Here is an 8,037-nt window from a genome sequence, read left to right as displayed (position 1 = left end):
ACATGGTTTAGGCTGCCAGTGTTTGATCTGGTATTAGTAAGACAGGGGGCCAGCACAGAAAAACAAAAATGTATGAAACGTATGAAATTGTATGAAATGTATGCATTCACTACTGTAAGTCGCTCTGGATATGTAACGGCTGTCTTCAGAAATGAACCAAGGCGCAGCAGGTATGTGAATACTCATCTTTAATTACCCAACAAAAGGAGTAAAGCATCCACAGGAAACAATAAACATGACAGCAGCAACAGTTTGCAGGCTAAAAAAAAAACGCAGTGCAAAACAACCACCCACAACCCCAAAGAAAAACACACACACCTATATAGGACTTCCAATCAAAGGCAACTCAACACACCTGCCTTCAATTGGAAGTCCCAATCAACAACACAAACATTTAACAAACACAAACCACCTGCCACATCCTGACCAAGACTAACAATTACGCCCTCTGCTGGTCAGGACGTGACAGGATAAGAGCGTCTGCTAAATAACTAAAAATGTAAAAATGTAATTGGTCATTAGGAAAAAAAAGTATACTCTAGAAATGGGGTATCAAACTAAATTCCTGGGTTCATGCTAAAACAAAATCTTTGTTAGACATGGAATCAGACCCAAACATTTTGAATTCCAGTTTCATGTCAACTGTACTTATTATTTTGAAATGAAATTGTTCTTGTCAATTGTTTTCCTCAGGCAGTCACCGTTCCACTGTAAGGAGAATACATATTCTGTGACCAGAGTAAAGGAAATGATTCTCATCATCTCATCCTTTCCATCCTCCCCTGGCCAGAATAACCAATCTCCATGAATAGGGCACTGTTTTGACATTCACAGAACAAAGGAATGATGGGACAGACAATAACAACATTACTGAGTTAAAAAATGATCAGTGTTGTTTAAAATACAATGAAACATTTACAGTGTGACAAATACAGAAACTGTTTTGTTTAGTAGTCAAGGATTTGCTATGTGGAGAGAGAGAGAGACAGAAAGAGAGACAGAGACCACATGAGAGAGAGGAAGAGAGAGAGAGAAAGAGATGAGGGTCAGAGATCGAATCATTTATTAATCTATCTGTCCAATAATTAAAATTTGGGTCTTCTGGCTGCTTTTCCGGTTCCATTGACATTTACTATGTTGTGTAAGCCCAAACACTTCTTCACTATCAGTCCAAAGTTGAACACATCCAGTGATCTTAGGCTACCCATTTCAAATTTCTGCAGAGGAGAAGGTGTCATTAAATGCATTAGATCACTGAATTCCAAATCGACCCCAAGACCCTACATCCTAGGTACTTCCGATTTGAGGATTGGATAGGCATTATAGTAATAGCTTCATCTTGTATTCTGATTGGCTAGATAGAAATGTCGCCAAATTGCTTCCGCCTACCAATCCTCTCAGAGCTACAGGATTAGCTAGGGTTCGATTGGAATTCAACGCATATATCCATAAGGAATAACAATACTAGGTCATCCCAACAACACATTCTCAAACCATAGCAGAAATGTACCTCAAAGGCCAGCTTGAGCTTTGTCAGGCTTTCAAGGGATACTCTCTGCACAATCTATCTGAAAAAAAAGATCAGTTATTATCATTATAGTGTCACAAATTATATTTTTTGAAAGTACTTACACAAAGGAATGAACAGAAACTTCAGATCAAAGCAGTTTTAATATACGATAAGCTAAAAATGGAAGTGGAACAATTTTTCATAATTGTTCCATTTCCTTTGGATAATGAAGAAGATTGAAATAACAAGGAGAGGTGGAAAGGTGACAGATCAATCTCCTCTTTAAATTCTCACAGCCCATGATAGACTTCACTTACCAGCCAATTAATGAACTCAGAGCGCTAGAGATGAAAGGCAGCGGAGGGAAGGGGAAGGGACGAGGTTGAGAGAGGACTCTGGCTAACATGGCACAACATTTCCATTTAATTAACATTACACATCAATAGGTGCCACCTCTGAGCATGGTTAGACCCCCGTTTTAGTGGCCCTTACATGCAGGCATCTTACATACACACACTCACAAACACTCATACATACAGTAACGACCCTGGGTTTATAAGTGCGGATATCGAATCTGCCGCTCGAGCATGCTTTTGGAGCACAGTCGATAGCGCTCTGGACTTCGGGCTAGAAGGTCGAGGGTTCGATACCTGCTACCTGCTTGTTTCATTACAATACAATACAATATTACACACACGTAACATTATTGCTCCCGTCCCACTCCTTGTCCCAACCTGGACTTGAACCAGGGACCCTCTGAACACATCGACAACTGCCACCCAAGAAGCATCGTTACCTATTGCTCCACAAAAGCCGCATCCCTTGAAGAGTAATGGAAACAACTACTTCCGCTAACTAGCTAGTCATTTCAAATCAGCTACACAAACAAACAAACACACAGACACTCATATGCATTCAATCTCACACTGCACACACAAAGTGGAGGATGGGGAGGACTAGGAACATACATATCTGTATGTTCCTAGGGGGTATGCCACGCTCTCTGTAATAATGACCTCTCTTAGATGTGACAGCCAGAGTCTCCTAGCAACAGGCCTTTCATCCAGGGAGCCTCTTTGAGCTGTCATAAATACATTTCAGGGTTAAACACGCTAACCAACTCCTGGACTGGGCGGGGGTGCGTGCGTGCGTGGACTCAGGCAGGGAGACAGACATACAGCTCCCCCTCACTAACCCCCATGCCCTGGCTGTTACCTAATGGATCAATCTTCACTCAGCCTCTTGTTCAGTAGGAAGAATGGTTTAGAAGCAATACTACTTCATTACTTAATTTGTGTTGAAAGAAGTCTTTGTTGTAGCCATTTGTGCCTGCACATATGCTTATAAAAGCTAGGTCATTGTGCACATGTCATGAACTTTGCTGTACCTGTGTCAGAGTTATTTGATTAGTAATAGCCAATATTGTCAAGTCATGAAGATATTTGCTTCATTTGAATTTGTTTTTATTTTGATAGTTTACTTATGGGAAATATGGGTATGTACTGCATATCAACAGTTAACTTACAAGTGGAGATAGAGAATTGAATCAATCATTACATTTTGGGTGCATTTAAAACATGTTTAACCACACTAAACAGGGGTAAGTCAGGCGCAGGAGACTGAGGTCCGTTGAACAAACATTTAATCAAGCCCAGAGCAAATACAGCGACAAGGCAGGGTGCACAGTCAACAAAAAAGGAAGGAGAATATCTCCAAACTCCAAATAGACGGGCCGCAGCCCGGCAACCCTAATGCCTATCCAAATACGTACATAAATCCTGCCCACTACAATAAACGTGACACGAAACAATTCCGCACGAATCACAGAGGAAAACAGACAAACTAAATACCCCCCCACTAATGACAAACAAGGAACAGGTGCAGACTAAAACAGACATAACCAACAGACACTGAAACATGGATCGGTGGCAGCTAGTAGGCCGGTGACGACGACCGCCGAGCGCCGCCCGACCGGGGAGAGGCGCCACCTTCTGTGGACGTTGTGACAGGTTCTAACAGGAGGCATCACACTGCTAGAGTAAATGGTGCTAAATAGAACCAAAAGTGCTAAATGGTTTGTTTCATATAGCCCTCAAAATGTTCTATAAAGAACCACAAAGCATTCTTATTGTCTAGCAGTGCAGGACAGTCATTATTCATCAACCCCATTGCTCTCCAAATCCTTCTACTGACTGATTTGACACCATTCACATTTCTACCTGAGGCAGAATGTACCTGCTATCACATAAAAGTCCTTTAAGGGGAAATCTGGGATTGGTACATTAATTGTTTTACTTTTAATTGAATGATATATGGCCATTGATTCTTGAAGAATATAACTTAACCTTTGACACCATCAGAACACAAAATGTAAGGTTGTTTTACTTTATTGTTTGAAATCAATGTATAATTGTAAACAAACATTGTATAGCTTCAATGCATGGTTAAAACTATGATTTTGATCTCATGGATAGTTAGTCCTTGCATCTGTAGCTCCATCTATGCATTTGAGAGTGGTTACATTTTTCCAGCTTGATCCTTGGCCCTTTAATTAACAGGTAAACTATGAAGAGAATCTGCCCTCTAGCCAAGCTATTTCAGCAGAGCAGTATTCTCATTAGATGACCAAAGCCAGAAGAGGTTAGTTCTAGTGACAGTCTATTAAGAAGAGACAGTGATAGACAGACAACTGTAGTGGCCAGGGTTTGGGTCAATTCCATTTTCAATACAGTCAATTCATGAATTAGTTTATTTGTGTTATATTCAATTAAATTCCTGGATTTCTCCTAACACTGTAGTGACAGTTTGGGATTACCAACCTCAGGGTTGCTCCCCTTTCTCCAGTCAGTGTCAAAGATATCCTTGATAGCAGGAAAGGGGTAGAGTCAAGTGCAGGAGACTGAGGTCCGTTTGAACTGATGTTTAATAATCACCGATAAATAAAGCTGCCACAAGGCAGGGTGCGCAGAATGTAAGACAGGAGGACAGCTCCAAAATCAAAACACACGGGGCGCAGCCCGGCAACCCTAATGCCTAATCCAAAAATTACGCGGCGTAGCTGAAGCAGCGCAAAATGCCGACTATCACAAAGAACATGACATGAAACAATCCCGCACGAATTCCCAAACAAAAAAGACAAACTAAATACCCCCCCACTAATGACTAACAAGGAACAGGTGCGGACCTAGACAGACAAAACCAAAAGACACAGAAACGTAGATCGGTGGCAGCTAGTAGGCCGGCGACGACGACCACCGAGCACCGCCCGACCGGGGAGGGGCGCCACCTTCTGTGGAAGCTGTGACAGTCAGGTTGAAGGCTGTTATTTGTATCAATGGAAATCCTTTTAGCAAGACACAGTAATTGTGTTTGTTTTAGTTCAAATCAAATCAAAAAATATTTCTTACATGCGCCAAATACAACAAGTGTAGACCTTACCATGAAATGCTTACTTACAAGCCCTTAACCAACAGTGCAGTTCAAGAAGAGTTAATAAAATATTTACCAAATAAATTAAAATAAAAAATTATAAAAAGTAACACAATAGCATAACAATAACGAGGCTATATACCGGTACCGAGTCAGTGTGCGGGGGTACAGGTTAGAGGTAATTTGTACATGTAGGTAGGGGTGAAGTGACTATGCATAGATTATAAACAGCGAGTAGCAGCAGTGTACAAAACAAATGGAGGTGGGGGATCAATGTAATAGTCCGGTGACCATTTGATTAATTGTTTAGAAGTCTTATAGTTGGGGTTGGAAGCTGTTAAGGAGCCTTTTAGTCCTAGACTTGGCGCTCTTGCCGTGCGGTAGCAGAGAAAACAGTCTATGACTTGGGTGACTGAAGTCTCTGTCAATTTAATGGGCTTTCCTCTGACACGCCTATTATATAGGTCCTGGATTGCAGGAAGCTTGGCCCCTACCCTCTGTAGCGCCTTACGGTCAGATGCCAAGCAGTTGCCATACCAGGCGGTGATGCAACCGGTCCGGATGCTCTCAATGGTGCAGCTGTAGAACTTTTTGAGGATCTGGGGACTCATACCAAATCTTTTCAGTCTCCTGAGGGGGAAAAGGATTTGTCGTGCCCTCTTCATGACTGTCTTGGTGTGTTTGGACCATGATAGATCGTTGGTGATGTGGACACCAAGGAACTTGAAACTCTCGACCCGCTCCACTACAGCCCTGTTGATGTTAATGGGGGCCTGTCGGCCCGCCTTTTCCTGTAGTCCACGATCAGCTCGTTTGTCTTGCTCACATTGATGGAAGGTTATTGTCCTGGCACCACACTGCCAGGTTTCTGACCTCCTCCCTATAGGCTGTCTCATCATTGTCGGTGTTGTGTCGTCAGCAAACTTAATGATTGTGTTGGAGTCGTGCTTGGCCATGCAGTCATGGGTGAACAGGGAGTACAGAAGGGGACTAAGTACACAACCCTGAGGGGCCCCAGTGTTGAGGATCAGCATGGCAGACATGTTGTTGCCTACCCTTACCACATGGGGGCAGCCCATCAGGAAGTCCAGGATCCAGTTGCAGAGGGAGTGTTTAGTCCCAGGGTCCTTAGCTTAGTAATGAGCTTCATGTGCACTATGGTGTTGAATGCTGAGATATAGTCAATTTATTTATTTTTGATACCTTTATTTAACTAGGAAAGTCAGTTAAGAACAAATTCTTATTTACAATGACAGCCTACCCCGGCCAAACCCAGACAATGGGCCAATTATGCGCTGCCCTATGGGACTCCCAATCATAGCCAGATGTGATGCAGCCTGGATTCAAACCAGGTACTGCAGTGACGCCTCTTGCACTGAGATGCAGTGTCTTAGACCACTGCACCACTCAGGAGCCAATGAACAGCATTTAGTTCGGATCTATTGCCACTAATGAATTGCCACTAATTCGCTGCCTGCCCGAAGCCCTGTCAGGTAATAACCTCAAATGGATTCCTCTTGTGGGTTTCTGCTTCAATTTTGTGAAAAGAGGCAGGACCTCAACTGACACTCTACTGACAACTTGAAGTTAAATGCATCATGACAGAGATTCTATGAGTCAGTCAGTCAAAGTTTCAGCCCAATGACCGCCAATCAGTTTGGTATAAAGCTACGGGAAGGTGCTGGGGAAATTTAACCCCTCTCAAATTCATAGATGGGTTAAACCAGTAACATTAACTTTTTAGGCACCAGTACTCAAATACTTGTTTTATTCAGCAAGACTGTTTGAGTTTTGCTTGGAGAGAAGCAACACAAAGAAAATGACATTTGCAGTTCCACTATTCCAGAGCTTTTTTACATTCTCCATGGATAGTGAACAGGCAGGCCACTGATCCGTTAGCAATCCTGACGTCTATCTATACCTGTCTCTAAGTAACAGGTGCCCAACAAACCTTTCTCTGCTGCCTGCTGGTAACCAATGCCTGGTAACACCACCCAGGGTATGAGGAGGGTAATGGGTTGGTAGACAGGAAGTCGCACAACATCCAACCACATTCATCTCCCAAAATGAGTTTAGAAGACCTATTCAAGCGAATAATTAAAAAGCCTACTTCTTTACTAAAAAGCTGGGTTGTAAGCAAAATACACATTTCTGTTCTCTGCAAGATAATGGGAAACAACATATTTTGCTTTTTAGTCCAGAACTAGGATTAATCTGGGTCCGGGAAACTGTCCTTTAGTGTGGTATACCTTGAGCTTGCTGAGGCTGCATGTGGGATCGGCACTGTAGAGCAGTCGTGACCTCAGTTTGACTTAGTCTCCCAGGGTTACAGAGTGGCGGCGGTTCTCCTGTCTCAGCAGCTCAAGCTCCAGCCACTTAAGAGGTGGCCTGTCCTCTGACACGGACCCCAGGTACACCCTCGCGTCCCCACTAGCCGATCTCTCTCCCCACTGCTCTCCACTGCTCTGGCCCCGCTCTCCTGCACTCCCCAGCTCAGCAAGGACGCTGTGGAAGAAGAACCCAAAAGTCTCAGGTTAAGTCCAGAAAAGAAGACCCTGTTTGAATACTTTGGAAGTGCATCCTTTCTTCCTCCTTCCTTGAAGTAATCACTGAACTAACACAAATTGATAGGTGTAAGCAATGGTTCTACCACAGCTTTCACCAATCCAGCCATGTCAGATCAGGAATGTAGGCCTATTCAAGGAAGATAGAAGGGTGCATTGTTAAAATATTAAAACAGGGCCAAATCCTACAGCCCCTAGGCACTAAATGATAGACATTAACAAAAAATGGTAGTTGCTCCACCTTGCCCTCTGATAGGCTTGGTAGGACTTTCACCATATTTATTACATTGTAACAATCAAATCCTTTCAGATGTCCAGAACTGCCAAGTAAGTAGGGTATAGGGGTTGTTTCTGGAGTGTTAAACATTAAAATAAATACAAGTTAATAATTGTAATAATGTTGTCTGTGGATGGCTTTATGCAAGTTCTGGTTTAACTTCCAAAAATATGCTTTAAATATGCAAATCTGAATAATTACAGTATAAATCCCAGGTCTCAGACTTCATAGTGTTGTGTAATTGGTGCTGTGACCTA

The 8,037-nt window shown here is 42.7% G+C and overlaps 1 long non-coding RNA gene across 1 annotated transcript; it reads right to left on the bottom strand.

Annotated features, from left to right (window-relative positions):
- Nucleotides 1–394: 394 nt before the first annotated feature.
- LOC106612500 (uncharacterized) lies at nt 395–4,672 on the bottom strand. Its single transcript, XR_001330311.2, has 3 exons — nt 4,330–4,672; nt 1,511–1,568; nt 395–1,217 (listed from the first exon to the last, which is right to left on the bottom strand). It is a non-coding gene; the product is annotated as an uncharacterized lncRNA (long non-coding RNA).
- Between the last annotated feature and the right edge of the window lie 3,365 nt (nt 4,673–8,037).

The sequence above is a fragment of the Salmo salar genome, chromosome ssa09, assembly GCF_905237065.1.
Source record: "Salmo salar chromosome ssa09, Ssal_v3.1, whole genome shotgun sequence".
Classification (NCBI taxonomy): domain Eukaryota; kingdom Metazoa; phylum Chordata; class Actinopteri; order Salmoniformes; family Salmonidae; genus Salmo; species Salmo salar.
The sequence above is the reverse complement of the archived record's forward strand: the minus strand, read 5'-3'. Positions and strand labels throughout refer to the sequence as shown.